Here is a 19,892-nt window from a genome sequence, read left to right on the forward strand (position 1 = left end):
CCCTGCCAGCGCCACCAGCAGCGTGGATACTTGGGCCAGAAGCCTCCAGGGCGCCTAAGTCAGGGGTTGGGTCCCTGGCTGCAGGAGGGCGGGAACCGATGCTCAGCGCCACCCCAGAGGCTGCAGGATGCCCAGCTCCAGGGCCCAGCTCCTGGATCTCAGGTTGAAGAGGGGCCAGGGGCGGCTCTGTCAAGCAGGCCGTGTGGCAGGGGGTCCCCCACTTTCCGCTCCAGGGAGTCCCGCCAGCCCGACAGCGCCTCAGTGGCAGGTGCCACCTGCAGGCGGTGCTGGGCGAAGCGCAGCCAGGGCGGTTTCCCGCCTGGCGTGTCTCCCCGGTCTGCTGAGTTGCGCATGTGCTGTTTCCTAAGGGTTCTGCTCAGCTGCCTAAAGGTTCTGCTCAGCTGCCTAACGGTTCTGCTCAGCTGCCTAATGGTTTTGCGCAGCCCTTTTCTCCCAGGAGAGGCCGGAGTGTCCAAAAGCTTGGCCCGACTGAGATTTCTACTGGTGTCAGGGCGGGTGCGGGGACTGAAGAAGGGCTAGGGCGAGCGGCGGGGACCGGGGAAGGGCGAGTAGCGGGAGGTGCGGGCGCTCTCTAGCAGGTGGCTGCAGCCATGGAGAGGCTCTCTGCCGCCGCTGTCAAGGGCCAGACGGGCCTGGAGTGCCCGAGCCCCTTCAGTCAGCTGGTCTACACCAACAATGACTCTTACGTGATTCACCACGGGGATCTCAGGAAGATCCACAAAGCTGTCTCCCAGGGCCAAGCCTGGAAGCTGGAGAGGATGATGAAGAAAACGACAATGGACCTGAACATAAGAGATGCGAAGAAGAGGTACCATACAGTGCCTGCAGGAGGCTGCAGGAGGAGGAGGCGGCTGTGGGAGGATCGCCCCTTCAGAGTGGGGGCTAGGGGTCCTAGGGACGAGGGGAGCAGGTGGAGGAGTGGTGGGCAGCGGGGCGGCCGTCCTGGGCCCGAGGTCTTGACCTTCCCGAGCAGGCCCTCCAGGCCTTGGCAGGCCGGAGGGCCCAGGCCACCTTAAAATCAACCCCAAACTTTAGTTAGCTGCTTTCTCCTTCACTCCCATTTCCTCTCACAGAGCACTGTGTAGAGAATTTTAAAGTGATTTAACTTACAAAATTAAGTACATACAGCGTTTTACTTTTAATGTACAGGTTTTACAAGATAATGTTAGATACATTATGAAATGGTGTGTAATGAAATAATTCCCATAATACATTAACTTCTTGGCTAAAAATTTTTTGGATAAAGTCCAGTATCCATTTCAATATCAATGAATGCCTATGTAAATATCTTCTTTGCTGAGGGACCTTAGAAGGTAACTTTGAGGTGGGAAGATGGTTTATGTTTTCGAATTTAAGAAGACTCATTTTTCTCAAGATGCAAGCTCTTTATCAGTTTTACATAAACCAAATAAAGTTATCAACGTTTTAACATTTTTAAAATTACACACGCTGTCTTTTACTATTGTGATGACATTTAAAAATTTTTGTAACGGAGTAGAAAAGTCTTGCCCTTCTAGATTTCAAACTGTGCTATTAATTTGCACAAAATGGGCCACGGCCAGGCGCGGTGGATCATGCCTGTAATCCTAGCACTTTGGGAGGCCGAGGTGGGTGGATCACGAGGTCAGGAGATCGAGACTATCCTGGCTAACACAGTCTCTACTAAAAATACAAAAAATTAGCCGGGTGTGGTGGTGGGCGCCTGTAGTCCCAGCTCCTCGGGAGGCTGAGGCAGGAGAATGGTGTGAACCTGGGAGGCGGAGCCTGGAGTGACCCGAGATCGCACCACTGCACTCCAGCCTGGGTGACAGAGCAAGACTCTGTCTCAAAATAATCATAATAAATAAATAAATAAATAAATAAATAAATAAATAAATAAAATTTGAAAAAAAAAAAAAAAGGGCCAGGCGTGGTGGCTCATGCCTGTAGTCCCAGCACTTCGGGCGGCCGAAGTGGGTGGATCACCTGAGGTCAGGAGTTCAAGACTAGCCTGGCCAATATGGTGAAACCCTGACTCTACAAAAATACAAAAATTAGCCAGGCACGAGGTCAGAAGCCTGTAATCCCATCTACTCGGGAGACTGAGGTGGGAGAATCCCTTGAGACTGGGAGGTGGAGGTTGCAGTGAGCTGAGATCCCATCACTGCACTCCAGCCTGGGCGACAGAGTGAGACTCTGTTTCAAAAATAAATAAACAAATCACAAATTCTTTGATAACAGCTGAAAAGACAAGTAAATGAATACAACAGAATAGAAAATCCAGAAACACCCAAATATCTAAGAATTTACAACTTTATACTAGTAGGGAAATAATTAGTTTCATAAGTGAAATGCCTGCTTTTTGGAGAAAACTAGATTTTTATACCACAAAGTAAATTTCTGACGGAATATAGATTAAATTTTTTTAATATACAAAATGATAAAAGCACCAGAAGAAAACATAAATGCCTATTTACACAGGTACATTTTTATGTTGACAACACCTTTCTAAGAAGCTCAGAAGCAAGCAGTCTGAAGGATAATTAAGCAAAACAAAATTAAATTAACCTATAATGAGAAAAAATAAAAGGCAGCATACTTGTAAAATATTTACTACACATGTATGTGCGTGTGTGTATACATATTAGATTTAAAAATCGTCATTTTATAGATAATTCACTTAAATCAACAAAAAACCCTCTAATTTAAAATTGAGCAATTTAAATTAGAGATCTAAATTGCAGATCTAAAAATAGTACTTTGCTTCTAATTTAAAATTGGGCAAAGTATTTTCTTAAGATCTGTAAGTGACCTATGCACACAGAAAACAATATTTAGTGTTCCTGGTTAGAGAAGGTATTTAAGTTAAAAGAGGAATCAAATACTGTTTTCTATCTACAAAGTTTGTGAGGATAAAGAGCAGTGATATTTATACTGCTGTTTAAAGTTTAAGTTGCAGATAACTTTTCAAATAGACAATTTGGTGGTAAGTACCATATTATTAAGAAGAATCCATATAATGGCTTTTATAAATACATTTCAGTGAATTTACAGCATGGGATAATATGTGACCACTGAAGGTAGAAATATGTAGAGAAGTAGGTGACATTTGAAAGTGTATTTTGGTGTATCAAGTGAGGGTAAAGTTCAGTTTGATTATACATACACACAGACTACAGTCTTGTGTTATCTGAAATTGTGTATGAAATACGATAAAATTTGTTATTTGAGGGCATTTGTTTTAATTTAAATGTTTTTCCTTTTTATTATCTTTGATTTCCTCATTGAGCATGTACAATGCTATTAGAAAAAGTTTATTACTAATGGAATAATTTTTAGGAAGAGCAGGAATATAATTTTGCACCAATAAAAATAATTTCTCACTTCCCATATTTTAATTATTATTTTTTGTGGATTAGTATATTACGTGAACTTTTAGCATCTTCAAAAGACAATCTTTTTACCTGTGCTTGTTGATTTACATATACATCTTATTAGGCACATATTTTTATTATATATAGATTTATTACATATATGTCAATAATTATAGATTAATTGGTGTAGTTTTATTATTAAGAAAATAAAATAGAAAATATAAGTGATTTATAGCAGTTTTTTAAGGTATTGAACTTCTCAACTGTATTTATCCTTTTAATCAATTTATCACATGTAAGCTGAATGCCTATTATGTAGAAGATACATTAACTCTCAAGATCCTTTCATCCTTAAAAATTTCACATTTACCTGCTCGGCCTTAGCAAAGTGAGAGATTTAAAGTTGGAGTATTAGGACTGAATCTCAATTGAAGCTTTTCCTCTCATCTTTAAAACAAAAACTCTTCTGAAGTGAGAAACTAGTAAAAGATAATTACCAACCACGATTTTGGAAATTTATAACAGCTTTAAATAGTAATATTAATCATTAGAAATACCTAATTTACATGCAGTCTATAAATTTAAATATGAATTTACATACATTCTGTAAATCTAAATATGGAATAAAATGAGCCATACCTACTTGAATCCCAAGTTTTCTTTGGCTTGAAGTTTTAAAAATATTAAAGAAGGACTTTGTTTTAAGAGTTTGTTTTTATTTCAACTCTCCTTTTGTGTAGCACTCTTAAAAGCTAAAATTTCTTTAAGTGTTAATCCTATGGCTAGGACTGCCATCATCCTGTTGTATATACCGTATTCCACTTCATGGAAGGCGTCATGAATTGTGTGATGCCTCCTTATTTATGTACCAATAAAAGATTGTTTAAATTTCTGCAAAATATACTTGTAATAAATAATGACTTATAAGTGGCATTTCAATGTCAGAGATGTTCAAATATGAGAAATAGAGTATCTTAGAATTATTAAAATACAGTTTTATCTCTAACCTTTAAAACATACCACAAAGTAGGCATAACTGTACCATTTTACTTAAAATGTTTTCTTTGTTAAGTAGTAGAAATAATTACAATATCTAACAATTACTGAGCTGTTACATGTGCTAGGAATTCTTTGAAATACATTGCACAGATTCTCATGAGGCATCACAGTGATGTCCTGTGAGATAACGGCTGTATTCATCTTCACTTTATTGATGAGAAAATTGAGGCACAGAAAGGTTAAGTGATAGCTAGAAGGTGAAAGACTTTAAAGTAATATTCAAGCCCAAGTTGAACTGAATCCAAAGGCCAAGCTCTTTCTATTCAAATAGGCCACTCTTTCACTAATGTAGTGAGTAATAAGAGTGAATGAATGTTGTTCTTTCTTCAGGAGAATATTAAATATTTGTTTTGAAGGCAGAGAAAGAGCATGGTATTTAATGTTGACAATTACATAAATCATTATATGCTTTGAGACAGTGGACTAAACTTTCCTAAAAAGTCCTCTCACTTTCGTAGGACTGCTCTACACTGGGCCTGTGCCAATGGCCATGCAGAAGTAGTAACACTTCTGGTAGATAGAAAGTGCCAGCTTGACATCCTTGATGGCAAAAACAGGACACCTCTGATGAAGGTAAATGGTAGCCAGTTCTTTCAGCAGGAGATGGATTTGGTTTAAATACATAGAATAAAAATGAATGTATCTCATTGAAATATAACTAGTTTGTGAAACCTGTGGAATATTTATTTATATTTCCTATAATTTATAGTTTACTTCTTGCTTTAATACTGACAGGCTGTGCAATGCCAGAGGGAGGTTTGTGCAAATATTCTCATAGATTCTGGTGCTGATCCAAATATTGTAGATGTGTATGGCAACACAGCTGTTCATTATGCTCTTTATGGTGAGAATTTGTCAGTGGTGGCAAAATTGCTGTCCTGTGGTGCAGACATCGAAGTGAAGAACAAGGTAGACGTTAACCAATGTTATTTTCAAAATATTTGAAATCCATTTGTTTTTACATTAACATATGTAAATTATTTTATATTTGGAAGCTCAAACATTCCTTTTTTCCTATGAAAATAGTTTGACAAAACTTAATTGTCTAGGATTTTGCTTTAAATATTAATATTTTTACAAGAACTATTAGTATGGTTTTTCTGTGCATTATGATAAATATTTGAGTGTGTTAAAGGTAAAATTTTTCAAATATTCTTTCCCACCCAAGTTTTTTTTTCTTTCCAATTAGTGTAAAACTACAGGAAAGTAAAATTTGCCTGCATAAATTGAGTCAACATGTAAAATTTAGGAGACATGAAGAAATCTGGATTTCCTCTGAAAGGATTGAATCTGGTGTTTCTTGAGCCCATATGACTGTTTGGTATGCTATGAAGACATTCTAGCTTTACATAAAGCATATGTTTCCAGTTTGCTACTGTGCCCACCTAGTTACATCACTTATTCAACTTACCTCTTTTGCCTCTGTAAATATTTCAGTTGTCAATTCCTCTCTCGTAGTATATTTTGGTAAAGATTTCAAGTTATTGAAGACAGTTCATAGGTGTTTATAACATATAGTTTATATTTTACATTAATTCATTAATAATGGGGTTGTCTTCTATAATTTAGAATATTTTTTAAATGATGATTTTTCTTCATATAAACCATAAATAATCATCTTCTATTAGAAGGCCTTTAAGCCTTTTTAGATTAATCATGTTTATATTTGAATGAGTTATGCAAATTGCAGAAAATGTTATATCTTTCTCCACAGACTTGTCCCTTAAAATTCAAGTGATTTAGTGGCTTCTATTTTGCTAATCCATATACATGAGTTAGAACTTTCATTAATAAGCCATTTTATTCATACTTCTGATATTTTGCCAAAAAATAGTATCAATTACAATAGAAACCAGAATAAAAATGGATTATTGCATTTTGAGAAGTGGATATGCATTAGGATCCTAGGAGTATCATTATAATTGAGAATAAACTTTTATGCTGAATTGCTTTTCTTTTTTTCTTTTTTCTTTTTTTTGAGATGGAGCCTCACTCTGTCACCAGGCTGGAGTGCAGTGGTGTGATCTCGGCTTACTGCAACCTCTGCCTCCCTGGTTCAAGCGATTGTCCTGCCTCAGCCTCCTGAGTAGCTCGGACACAGGCATGTGCCACCATGCCCAGCTAAATTTTTTGTATTTTTAGCAGAGATGGGGTTTCACCATGTTGACCAGGATGGTCTCGATCTCCTGACCTTGTGATCTGCCCACCTTGGCCTCGCAAAGTGCTGGGATTACAGGCATGAACCACCTCGCCTGGCCTTTTATACTGAATTTCTAATAGCTGAGATAAAATCCTATTGTCTGGTAATAGGATAAACCTCATGGATGATTTAATAATAAGTAATCAAAGTTTATTTGAAGCCAATCTCTTTTAACTTAGAGCCACTTCCTTAGTGACCCATTTAGAGCAGGAGTGCCTGACATTGGCATCTGGAATCTTGGGATCATTGATAGAAGAGAATCAAGTAAGTTTGTATCACCCAGAGGAAACCTCCATTTTTGGGGGGAAGCTTTCAAAACTGCATCCCTAAAATTCTAATTTGTCAAATGTTAATGTTTGCCACAAAAATATACTGTCAAATAAGGATTAGGTAAAGTTCAATTCATTTATTGAATAATGAACATTTAATTCACAGTTTTATAACATTTCTTGAACATAGATAATGGTGGAATCTGTTGGGGTACAGTGCTTCTGGTAAGGTAATTATTCTTTGGAATATAGTTGAAGAAACATTGTTCTAGAGGTAATAATTTAGATTACTAATTTAGTAAAAAACAAAGTATTTACTACTATGTCTTAGGGTTTAAGGATATAGAGATAAAAGATACAGCCCCTGCCCTCAAGAAGCTCTTGGTTTAAATGGGAAACAATAAAATCATTACAATATAATGATTTTTGGAGATAACCAGAGTTAATGTGGTGATGCAGAGGCTGAATGTTTACAAGAGAAGGTGCAGTGCATGGGTAAGCACAGAAAAGTGAGAAAGAAGGGATTGCTATTGATTTACTTCCTATTGTTTATGTTCATAAGATATTATATAAGGTATTCAGTTCAGCTGAGAAATATGTAATTTCATGAATTATAAATTGTTTTTGCTGTTTTACAGGCTGGCCACACACCACTTTTACTGGCCATAAGGAAAAGAAGTGAGCAAATTGTGGAATTTTTACTGACAAAAAATGAGAATGCAAATGCAGTTGATAAGTTTAAATGGTATAGTAGTTTTCTTATTAAAAAACACTTGAGTAGTGTGCTAGAGTAATAACAATCAAGTCAGAAATATTAAATTAATAACATTTACTTAAAATTATTAGATTATACAGAAAAATACCAACACAAATTATCAGTTAGGAAGAAAAGCACTTATTTGGACTGGTCAACATAAAGAACAGTATATAATAGGATTTTCTTCTTTTATTGTATTGACTGATTCTTATTTGTAATCTGATGTTTTTGGTTGCATTATCTTCTATTAGCTAAAGTGGTTCTGTATTAGTTTTAAGAATTTTTAATTTACTTTATAATTCAATATTGAATGATTAACACCTTTATAGTATTTTTCTAACTTCTGTTTTTCATACGCTTTTTAAAAATGCAATATTTGCTGGGCATGGTAGGTGTCATCTGTTATCCCAGCACTTTGGTTGGCCAAGTGGGTAGATAACCTGAGGCCAGGAGTTTGAGACCAGCCTAGCCAACATGGTAAAACCCCATCTCTATGAAAAATGTAAATATTAGACAAGCATGGTGGCACATGCCTATAGTCCCAGCTACTCAGGACAATATTATTCCTAATATTGTTTTAAGTCTTCAGATTGCTCTCACTTGTCTGACTTCTAGCTAATTTTGAAGTACAAAATATTATATCAAACTAAGGAGGAAATAGATAATTCTTCACTTAAAACTTTGCCTCTTTTTGATTAGTGAACAGAACATATTTTCTTGCCCCTCAGTGGACTTTATGTTAGCCAGTTCTACTATGGCATATCCCAGTGAGACATGAGTCTTTTTGCCCCTTCCTTTTAGCCTTGGTCGTGATTTACAAGGATAAACACTTGAGCACTCAAGATACTTAACGTTTGTTAATACATGTAAATGGTTAATTCTACACTGACAGGCGCATATTAAATTGGTTCTGTTCCTAATAATGAAGTTATCTCTTTGTTATTTTAGCACAGCCCTCATGCTTGCCATGTGTCATGGATCATCAGAGATAGTTGGCATGGTTCTTCAGGAAAATGTTGACATCTGTGCTGAAGATACGTGTGGAATGATTGCAGAATGTTATGCTGTTGCTTGTGGATTTAATCCGTAAGTGTTTACATTTAAAGGCTAGGTGAGATTTTATAGTTTGTTTCAGGTAGTTTTTGAATGACACTGAGTTAGTTCACTTCATCAGTCAGAAACCAGGCAAAAAGCTAGACTATTTAGAAGGAGTAATGGCTCCAGGATTCTTTATTTTAGGTCTTTAGGGACGCTAATGTTGTCTACTTGATTTGAAGTATAACCCCTATGCATGGGATAAACATAATGTCACAATTTTAGTTTTTCTAATTAGTTATTTGGGTCTCAAAATGTCCACTTTAAGCAGAAAACCTGATAGTGTCTCCAGGGGGCTGTCTTCCATACCTTCATTCTTGAATTTTTTAAAAGAATCTGACCCTAAGTCCAAGGAAGACATTCCTTCTGTGCAAGTCAGAAGGACTGGGTAGGGCGGGGGGGGGGGCAGGGAAATGGCTATTCTCTTCATTGTGTTGTTTCCATTTATTCTGTTGCTGCATCTTTGCCATTGAAACTGCTCCTGCAGTCTGGTAATGATTGACCTTTGTGACCAGGATGCCCTTATTAACACAGATCCCTCAGTCTTCATGGTGTAGACTTTGAAGTTACTACATGTTTTTAAAGTTCACGTACATATTCTCAGCCATTGTTTCCAAAGTACCAGCACCCCACTCTGGCAGCTAGAACTTTTAGCTTTAGCCACACAAAAAGTGAGCAAATTGACCCGTCTCCTCACACTCAAAACCTGATGTGAAACCCACATCTTAACCTGGACATGGCCTAGACCTTCATGGTAAGTTATCCTTTGAGTTACTTTGTCTATTTTCTCTAGCCAATATTAGTTGTGGTAGTTTGAAACTGTAAGTCAGGTTGAAATAATGTTACAGGAAGAAATTAGAGATCCATTTTTTCTTTGTTAACAGATCTATATCCCTGGCCCTTTATATCCTGTGTAGCACCATTTTGTAGGTAGTGGAAGGTCTCACCTTATTCTGTAAAATCCCATGTCATCTTTCCCAAGTTGTGGTGGGTTCCAACTTGTGGTTGTCCCCTCAAGTGATTCTTTTTTCCTAAAAGTAAAAATCTCCCATGCTACTTACATCTCTACCTCGAGTTTTTAAAATATTTTCAAATGCTGCATCACCATGAAGCCATTCAATAGACTTTACTAAATCTCAAGTAAGTTGGTTAGATTTAACAGAGCTAAGCCTCATCCATCACTGATCAGTCTTCACGTATAAAAGTAAGGATTTGTGCTGGCTTCAGTGGTACATATAGTAAAATTGAAACAGCGTTGGGAAGATCAGCATGGTCCCCACACAAGGATGACATAGAATCTGTAAAGTGTTGCATATTTCTTGCAGTCCCCAAAAAGACATTTTACTACTTTCTAACTAGCTCCAAGGAAATGATGTGAGTCAAAGCAAAATGGGTGACACCCAGTATTGCAATTGTGATTTTCATACAAAAAATTATGTACGTAAGGTGATCTATGAAATGAGATGTGGTAACACATAGGATCTTGTGTGCAATATTTTGTTAGTAGGGATCTCAGAAATAAGAAAATACCAACTTGCATCTTTGTGGAACTTACAAAAAATAAAGGTAGGGTTTTGTCTTCCACAGCAGCTGGAAATGAACATAGTGACTGAGCATCATTCTAACAAAGATTTGTTGGTTCAGAATTTAAGGAGGTAGATAAAGAGTAGCAGTAGTCCAAGCCAGATGCTGACACCTATTATTTTCTGCCCTTGGTGTGACTGATGAGCTCAGTAATAGAGTATAATTAGGTTATCTGATTTAATGATTTAATATATTTATAAATAAATTTCATTACAAAATATAAAAAGCTTAGATGCTCTGAATTACAAGCCACAAAGAATAGAACATCTAATACCCAAAAGTAGGAATTAATAACAGAAAATTGCAATATTTGAATATTGTAACCTATGAAGAAACACATTTGTGTTTTTTTTCTTTGTAATTTAATTTTTGTAAAGACATGGTCTCCCTATGTTGTCCACACTGGTCTTGAACTTCTGCACTGAAGCAATCCTCCTGTCTCAGCATCCCAAAGTGCTTCCACCACAAGCATGAGCCACTGCACCAGGCAGATATATTGGGTTTTATTGGGAATTTTAAAATAGTTTCAGCAATAAGGTTCAAGAACAAATTATTTTTTTGCTTCACTTTTTACTTTAAGCATTTAAAAAATGTTATCTTGTTAAATCTTTATAATAACATAGTGAAATAAGGCCCTAAAATCCTCATTGTTAGAAGACATTGAGTCTAAGGAAGCAACTTATTCAAGAAAAAATACCTGTTGGTAGCCATGCTAGGATTTATTCTGAGTTAAGGACATTTTCCATATGTCAAGCTACCTCTAGTTAATTTACTGAGTTATACTGCCCTCACTTCATGAGTGTTTTATCTTTCTTTCTTCTTTAATTAGAAGCTTAATAAGTTCATAGAGCTTACAAACTTAAAGTCTATGGAAAAAGTAATGTTCTGATGTTAGCTCTAATATTGTCTGAAATACTCTAAGAACTTAATAAATTTGGTAAATGTTTTTTATATCAATGTTAAAATAGTCATTTTATTTATTTCATTTTTATACATAGCATTGATCAACAACTTTTGAAATATAAACAAAAGATATCTAAAAATTCTCAAAATAGCAATCCAGGTAAGACTTCTGATAGTAAACTACACTTGGTGGTGCTACCATAAGATTATAGGAGTGTTGATCACAAAAGAGCTATTAAAAAAGGAACGCGTAAGTAGCATGTGTTTACATATATACCTATATGTAAGTGTTTTTATATATACAGAGCTTTGATTTAATTTTTTAGTTTATAATTCAGAATTCATTAAGAATTTAGTTGTAGGTGGTTTATAATCTCAAAAATATTATCTGAAAAAATATTTGTTTAATTGTGGTCCCTAATATCCTATATAATACTTTTGTATAAATAAGTAAAACAATTTTTAAGTTTATATATTGTATGTTTCCTTAACTGTCATAACAATTTATGCTTGTTATAAAATGTATAATCCTTGGTGTGATTGATGAGCTCAGTAATAGGGGTTTATCAGCTTATCCAATTTAATGAACTAATATATTTATAAATAAACTTCATTACAAATTATAAACTAGCTTAGATGCCTTGAATTACAAGCCACAAATAACAGTACATCTAATAATGAAAAGTAGGAATTAATAACAGAAAACTGCAACATTTGAATATTATAACCTATAAAGGAACACAGTTAAACTGTTAAATAAACAAGTATTTATGTTTGTTTATTAAACATAAGCAAACATATAAAGTGTTTATTTGTTAAATAAAAAATAAATTATTTGTTTGTTTCTTTATTGTAGAGACATGGTCTCCTTATGTTGCCCAGGCTGGTCTTGAACTTCTGGGCTTTATGTCATTTTTACAATAAATGATTTGCATTTAGAAAATTAGAATTAATTACAGTTGAGTCTTGAGCAACATGAGAGTTAGGGTGCTGATCCCCCCCATGCAGCTGAAAATCTGCTTTATATGAAAATCTGTTTCTTTTGACTCTTCCAAAACTCTAATAATTCTTGACCTGGAGCCTGAAAAAAGGTGAAAGCATAAGCAGTCAATTAACCCATAGTTTCTATTTTATATGTACTATATATTGTATTCTTAGAATAAAGTGAGTTGGAGAAAAGAAACTGTTATAAAGAGGAAGAAATATATTCACTATTTATTAGATGGAAGTGAATTGTTATACATAAAGGACTTCATTCTCATTGCCTTCACATTGAGTAGGCTCATAAAGAGGAGGCAGAGGAGAGATTTGTCTTGGTATCTTGCAGTGGCAAAGGAAAACAAAAATCTGTCTATTAGTGGGATTCTAGAGTGAAAACCCTTATTCAAAGATCAACTGTGTGGCATAGTGACTTGTGTCACTAAATATCTTTAGAATTTGGAGCTCAGTAATACTTTTCTTGCACCATAAATGAATGTCAATAAGAATTAACATAACTTAGCGAGGGTGCATCAGTACCAATAGGAGATTATTTTTCAAAGATACCTAATTTGTGCAGAAATCAGAAAAGCAATTCTTTGTTCAGAAGCACAGGTTATGTTACATAGTCTTGTACCAACAAGGTCTCACTATTACCAACTTCATTCCCTCTAAGTTGAAACCAAATAAGATATATTTACTTCATTAGAACAAGATGTATTGTTCTATCTGCTGGATAATTAGTGTGTTAATAGTAATTTTGTTACAACAAGTTACTCTGTTCCTACTAACCAAAATATTATCATTATAAATATTGAACTAGCTCAACTCTAGGCTCAACAAATAATAATAAAAGTGGAAAAAATTTTCACAATAACAAAAGTGCTACTGTGATACCTAAAGGTGACACAATATATTGTACAATATGAGCTGTATGAACACATCTTTAATTTATTACATGTTTATCAAAGGACTTCTATAAGTTAGATTTTGCAAGTTGCAGGAGACCAAGATGGAATACACATAGTCTGGGTCTTTAAGGTGCTCATAATACATTAGAGCTGCCTCTATTGAATTTCTGCATTTTTCCAACAGAATTTCCTAACTATGTTTTTTATTTGTTTATCCACTTGTCCACTTAACAAAAACTGTCAGGTATCTTTAAGGTATTAAGCATCTTTCTTGTTATTATCATTGTCATTTTTTATTATTTACTACTTTATTAAGGTACTAAGCATTTTTCTTGTTATTATCATCTTTTTTATTATTTACTACTTTATTTAGTGCTTACGCTGTGCCAGAACCCCTTTGGGAGCTTACAATTATCACTTATTATGTCATTACCATATTCAGTATGTGTCAGACATTTTATATCCAATGTGAAGAATTAAAGCTTTAAAAAGTTTCGTAGTGTCCAGGAGCGGTGGCTCACTCCTGTAATCCTAGCACTTTGGAAGGCCAAGGCGGGCAGATTGCTTGAGCTCAGGAGTTTGGGACCACCCTGACTAACATGGTGAAATCCCATCTCTACTAAATACAAAAAATTAGCTGGGCCTGGGTGGCATGCATATGTAATCCCAGCTACATGGGAGGCTGAGGTAGGAGAATTTCATAAACCCAGGAGGCGGAGGTTGCAGCGATCTGCTGAGATCGTGCCACTGCACTCTAGCCTGGGCGACAGAGCGAGGCTGTTGTCTCAAAAAAAAAAAAAAAAAAAAAAAAAAAGGAGAAAACAAAAGTTTGGTAGTATTTAAGGAAAGCAAACTGAACGAGTAGAAGTTTTCCAGGTAAAGAGTCAGTAGGATGATATTTAGCAGAAGGAAAATTTAACCTGACTGTGTGTTTGGCAGAAGGAACATCTGAAGGAACACCTGACGAAGCTGCACCCTTGGCGGAAAGAACACACCTGACATGGCTGAAAGCTTGGTGGAAAGAACACCTGACGAATAGCATACAGTGAGTTCCTCTTCAAAGATTTTAGCCTGTAAAAATCCTTTAAAATTCAAGAGGGGGAAGATTAAGTACAATGAGTTCTGAGTTCCTCATCAAAGAGCAAATATGTCAGTATGTTCAGCTTCTCTGTTCTTTGTTCTCCGTTTTAAAGTTTAACTTCCTCGTTCGTTATGCCTCCTTGCCCCTAGTTTCATTAAACAACCCCCTTCTATCCTCTAACACCTGTTTTGTCTTTAGTCATTCTTAGTCACCTGCTCTGTCCTTAGTCATCCTTAGACACCTGCTCTGTAACTGTCTTTCCTGCTGAAACTACTCACCCTGCCACTCCAGCTCATACCCCTGCTCTCTTTGAAGTAGCCCGTCTGAATTAGCTAAGAGTGTGCAGTCCAACCCTATCCAATAGGGAAAAGACACAACAGTAGGGACTAGCTGCGTTAGGAATAAGAACACTTTCCCCTCCCTTGTCCGGTGTGATCTTGCCATTGCTCCATCTGCAAGACCACTATTTCATAGAAGTAAATTTGCCTTGCTGTACAAACTTGTAGCTGGAGTGCTGACTGGTCTTTGCAGCACTGAAAATTTATTTTCCACAAATTTGGGGGCCCACCCAGCATTCCCATTCTCCTCTGGGGGAGGGTCCAGTCCTCTCCCGTGAGGAGGCGCACCCCGCTGCCTCGCTGCAGTGGCCATAAAGGTAAGGAATCAAGACTCAACTGGTGCGATTAATAAACCTGGGCTCTCAGCAACGTGGAAAGAAACAGGCCAGCATCTTTAGGGAAAGGATCTTTACATAACGTGGCGACCAGGTAACTGTGTGCAGACCGAGGTAAGAAATGTCGCAAGGGTGACAAAGTATTTCCTTGGTGGTTGGGATATTCTGGAGGTTGAAAGTGTGTGAATGATCACAAGCACTACTGCTTGTGGTGCTGTTTGTGTGGATGATACTAAGCATTATTGCTGTGAGGAGTGAGTGGGTCCTACCTGCAGGTTTTTATTTGAATAAAAAACCTTTGAAGAGGAATTCAGTGTATCCTCATAGGGCTCAGGGCAGATCCTGCTGTGGGGTTTATACCATGATGCCAATGCTAAGAGGGACCTAAAATTCCTGGGAGGGAAGCAACCAGAGTGGATGAAGTGAAAGAAGGGAGCAAGGAGCCTCCAGCAGGTGGCGTTAAAGGATAGGGAAGAAATCTCTAGCATGTGGGATTGAGCCTAACCAGGACCTAACATGGGAAAAGCCCCAAGTAAGACGGTGCAAAAAAGAAGAGGATAGTAACAAAGACATGTCCCCTGATAGTCCTCTGGGTCTCATGTTAAAATATTGGAAGGATAATGAGAGGACTAAACATAAGAAAAAGCATTAGAGGATAAAATATTGCTGTTTCATTTGGACCCAAGGTCCCATTTTCAAACCCTCAATCTTCTGGCCAAAGTTTGGGTTGAATGAGGATGTAATGTGTCAACTTCTAATTCAATATGTTAATGATAAAAATCTGGTCTCTCAAGAAGAACTAGATTATATTCTTTGTTGGAGACAGGGACCTGTCTTTATTCCCTTAAAGACAACTAGGGAAGAACCCGATCCAGCATCTCAAATTGAAAAGTCAGACGAGCTGACTCCCACACGTAAAGCCAGCACATGGGATCCCCTATACCATTTTGCCCTGCTCAGTGCCTCTGACCCTTCCCCTCGGGCAGCTGCTGCCACCCCAGATCCCACCCCAGATCCTTCTCCTGCTCAAGCTGTTCCTCCTTACAACTCTAATTCTTGGGAGTTATCATCCCATGAGCCTGTCCCCTGTCAACCTAAACACCTCTCCCTAAAGGGACTCCAGCATGAGGTACAGCAATGTAAAAAGGACATGCAGAACTTCCCTTTTCTCTCCACACCTAAGGAGTCAGCCCCAACTCTCTTCTCCTTAAAAGACATGCCACAAGGAGGAGCCATTGTATTTGTGAATGCTCCCTTGACCAGTTCAGAAGCCTGAAGTTTGAAAAAGGAAATTAAGCCACTGTTAGACGACCCTTATGAGGTGGCAAATCAGGTTGATCAATTCTTGGGACCTCAGTTATACACTTGGGTCGAGTTTATGTCCATCCTAGGCATCCTCTTTTCGGAGGAGGAAAGAAGCATGATCTGATCCATAGGACTGCTATGGCAATTTGGGAATATGAACACCCTCCTTGTCAAAACGTTCCTACCACAGACCAAAAATTCCCTGTCCAAGATCCCCAGTGGGATAATAAAAATGCAGCTCACCAAGAAAACATGCAAGACATAAGGGAAATGATAATTAAAGAAACTAGGGAATCAGTACCCCAAACTCAAAATCTCTCTAAAGCATTTGATATACAACAAGAGAGAGATGAATGGAATATGAAATTCTTAGACAGACTGAAGGAGCAAATGAGACAATATGCAGGCCTAAATTTGGAAAATCCCCTGGGACAGGGAATGTTAAAGCTCCATTTTGTCACTAAAAGTTGTCCAGATATTTCTTTTTATTTTTTTTGAGATGGAGTCTCTCTCTGTCACCCAGGCTGGAGTGCAATGGTGCGATCTTGATTCACTGCAAGCTCCACCTCCCAGGTTCACTCCATTCTCCTGCCTTAGCCTCCTGAGTACCTGGAACTACAGATGCCCACCACCACGCCCAGCAATTTTTTTGTATTTTTAGTAGAGACGGGGTTTCTCCCTGTTAACCAGGATGGTCTCAATCTCCTAACCTCGTGATCCACCCACCTCGGCCTCTCAAAGTGCTGGGATTACAGGCATGAGCCGCTGCACCTGGCCAACATTGTCCAGATATTTCAAAAAAGTTACAAAAATTAGAAGATTGGGAAAATTCACCTCAAGTGAACTTCTCAGAGAGACTCAAAAACTATCTGTAAAGGGAGATGAAGAAAAGCAAAAACAAAAGACAAAACTTATGTTATTCACCTTCCAACAGATGGCTCCAAATCCATGTCCCCTAAACAGAGCTTCTAGTGGGCCAGAAACTATAAAAGTTCCAAACCCTCCTTTAAAGGACCCAAGCCTCCATTGGGAGGATCAAGGCTCTCGTCTACCAGGCCATCTAAATAGCATGGGGGAGTAAAATCAAAGAATCCCAGAACTGAGAGTGGGGAAGGGCAAGGTAGGCACTACAAATGTGGAAGAACAGGCCACTTCAAGAGAGAATGTCCCAAATTAGAAAAGGAAAAAGAAGTCCTTCCACTCATGGCTTTTGAGGAAGAATAGTGGGGTCAGGGGTTCTGTCTCTTTTATCTTGAGTCCCACCAGGAGCCCTTGATAAGTCTAGAAGTGGGACCTAAGCATGAGTTTATAACCTTTTTAGTCAATTCAGGAGTGGCTCGATCCTCTGTTTATTTTCCCCCCATCTAATATTGCCTACTCTTCAGAGGAACTTTTGGTTTGTGGGGTAAAGGGAGAAGGATTTAAAGCAAAAATTTTAGAAAACACAGAAGTCAGATACCAAGCTCAATCAGCTCATATTCAGTTTTTGTTAATCCCTGAAGCAGGGACTAATTTACTAGGGAGGGATTTAATGTTGAAGTTAGGCATAGGCCTGCAACTCAGCCCAAGAGGATTCCTCACTTCATTAAAGCTACTCACCACTGCAGATGAAAAATATATTAATCCTAATGTCTGATCCAAAGAAGGAAACTGAGGGAAACTCTGAGTCCCTCCAACCACATCAAGCTAAAAATCCCCAGGGAAGTAGTAAGAAGGAAACCATACCCCATTCCCCTAGAGGGCAGGATAGGGTTGAAACCTATAATTGAAGATCTTATTAAAGATGGGCTTCTTGAGCCCTCTATGTCCCCTTATAACACCTCAATATTGCCAGTCAAGAAATCAGATGGGTCATAACGGCTGGTACAGGACCTTAGAGCTATTAACCAAATAGTCCAAACGACCCACCCCATTGTCCTCGATCCTTACGCCATTCTCGGCAAGATTCCATATAATAATCAATGGTTTACTGTAATAGATTTGAAGGATGCTTTTTGGGCACGTCTCCTGGCTGAAGATAGGCAAGATATATTTACTTTTGAGTGGGAGGATCCCCATTCAGGGTAGAAACAACAATATCGATGGATAGTCTTACCCCAAGGGTTCACAGACTCCCCTAACCTTTTCAGTCAAATTTTAGAACAAGTATTAGAAAAAGTTATCATCCCAAACAAATATGCCTGCTCCAATATGTTGATGATATTCTTATATCTGGTGAAGATATAGAGAAGGTAGCTGGCTTCTCTACACATATTCTCAACCATCTGCAGTTTGAGGGTTTATGAGTCTCAAAGGGAAAGCTTCAGTATGTAGAACCTGAAATTAAATATTTAGACCAGTTGATAAGTGCAGAGAAGTGAAGAATAGGGCCTGAACGAGTTGAGGGAATCGTGTCCCTACCCTTGCCTCAAACTTAAACAAGAACACAGGAAATTTTTAGGGTTAGTTGGATACTGCTGCTTATGGATTAACTCACATGCACTAAACAGTAAACTTCTATATCCAAAATTTGCCGAGGGGAAGACTGACCATTTCCTGTGGACTTCTGAGGAAGTCGATCAGGTTGAAGAGCAGATAAAAAGGCTTATAACAGCCCATCTTAGCCTTGCCTTCCCTAGGAAAGCCATTCCACCTTTTTGTCAACATGGATAATGGGGTAGCTTTTGGAGTGCCCACTTAAGAACATGGAGGCCATCGGCAGCCCATGGTGGCCTTCCTGTCAAAAGTCTTAGATCCAGTTACTTGTGGGTAGCCTCAATGCATCCAATCCATTGTGGCTACAGCACTAATGGTCAAAGAAAGCAGGAAATTAACCTTTGGAGGAAAATTGACAGTAAGAAATCCCCATCAAGTTAGAACTATCTTAAACCAGAAAGCAGGGAGGTGGCTTACTGATTCAAGAGTCTTAAAGTATGGGACTATTCTGTTAGAAAAAGATGATTTAACATTAACCACTGATAATTCCCTTAACCCAGCAGTTTTTCTAACAGGGGATCCAAATCTAAAGAGATAGCACTCATGTTTAGATTTAACTGATTACCATACAAAGGTCTGACCAGACCTAGGAGAAACTCCCTTCAGGATGGGATGACACTTATTTATAGATGGTTCCTCCCAGGTGATTGAGGCAAAAAGATGCAATGGGTATTCAGTAATTGATGGAGAAACTCTTGAAGAAATTGACGCAGGAAAATTGTCTAAGAATTGGACTGCCCAAACTTGTGAGCTGATTGCACTCAGCCGAGCCTTAAAGTACTTGCAGAACGAGGAAGGAGCCATCTATACCAATTCTAAGTACGCCTTTGGAGTGGCTCATACATTCGGAAAAATTTGGACTGAACGAGGTCTCATTAATAGTAAACGTCAAGATCTTGTTCATAAGGAGCTATTCACCCAAGGATTGAATAACCGTCAGTTGACAGAAGAAATAGTGACTGTCCATGTCCCCAGACACCAGAAAAGTCTTTCTTTTGACAGTCTAGGAAATAATCTAGCAGATTACATAGGAAAACAGGCTGCCATTTCTTTTAAAACATCTATTTTCCACTGAACTCTTTACCTTTTTCCTCCTAACATAATCTCCATTTTCTCTTCCACTGAAAAGAGAAACTAATAAAAATAGGTGCTAAGGAGAATTCAAAAGAAAAATGGATATTGCCAGACCAGAGGGAAATGTTGTCCAAACCCCTTATGAGGGAAAACT

The 19,892-nt window shown here is 37.9% G+C and overlaps 1 non-coding gene and 1 pseudogene across 1 annotated transcript; both read left to right on the forward strand.

Moving 5' to 3' along the window:
• The first annotated feature begins 611 nt into the window (after positions 1–611).
• On the forward strand, positions 612–14,222 carry LOC112207593 (putative ankyrin repeat domain-containing protein 30B-like; annotated as a pseudogene).
• Positions 9,969–10,074, forward strand: LOC112207594 (U6 spliceosomal RNA). Its single transcript, XR_002942026.2, has one exon. It is a non-coding gene; the product is annotated as a U6 spliceosomal RNA (small nuclear RNA).
• Positions 14,223–19,892: the final 5,670 nt, after the last annotated feature.

The sequence above is a fragment of the Pan troglodytes genome, chromosome 23 (genome assembly GCF_028858775.2).
Source record: "Pan troglodytes isolate AG18354 chromosome 23, NHGRI_mPanTro3-v2.0_pri, whole genome shotgun sequence".
Taxonomy (NCBI): domain Eukaryota; kingdom Metazoa; phylum Chordata; class Mammalia; order Primates; family Hominidae; genus Pan; species Pan troglodytes.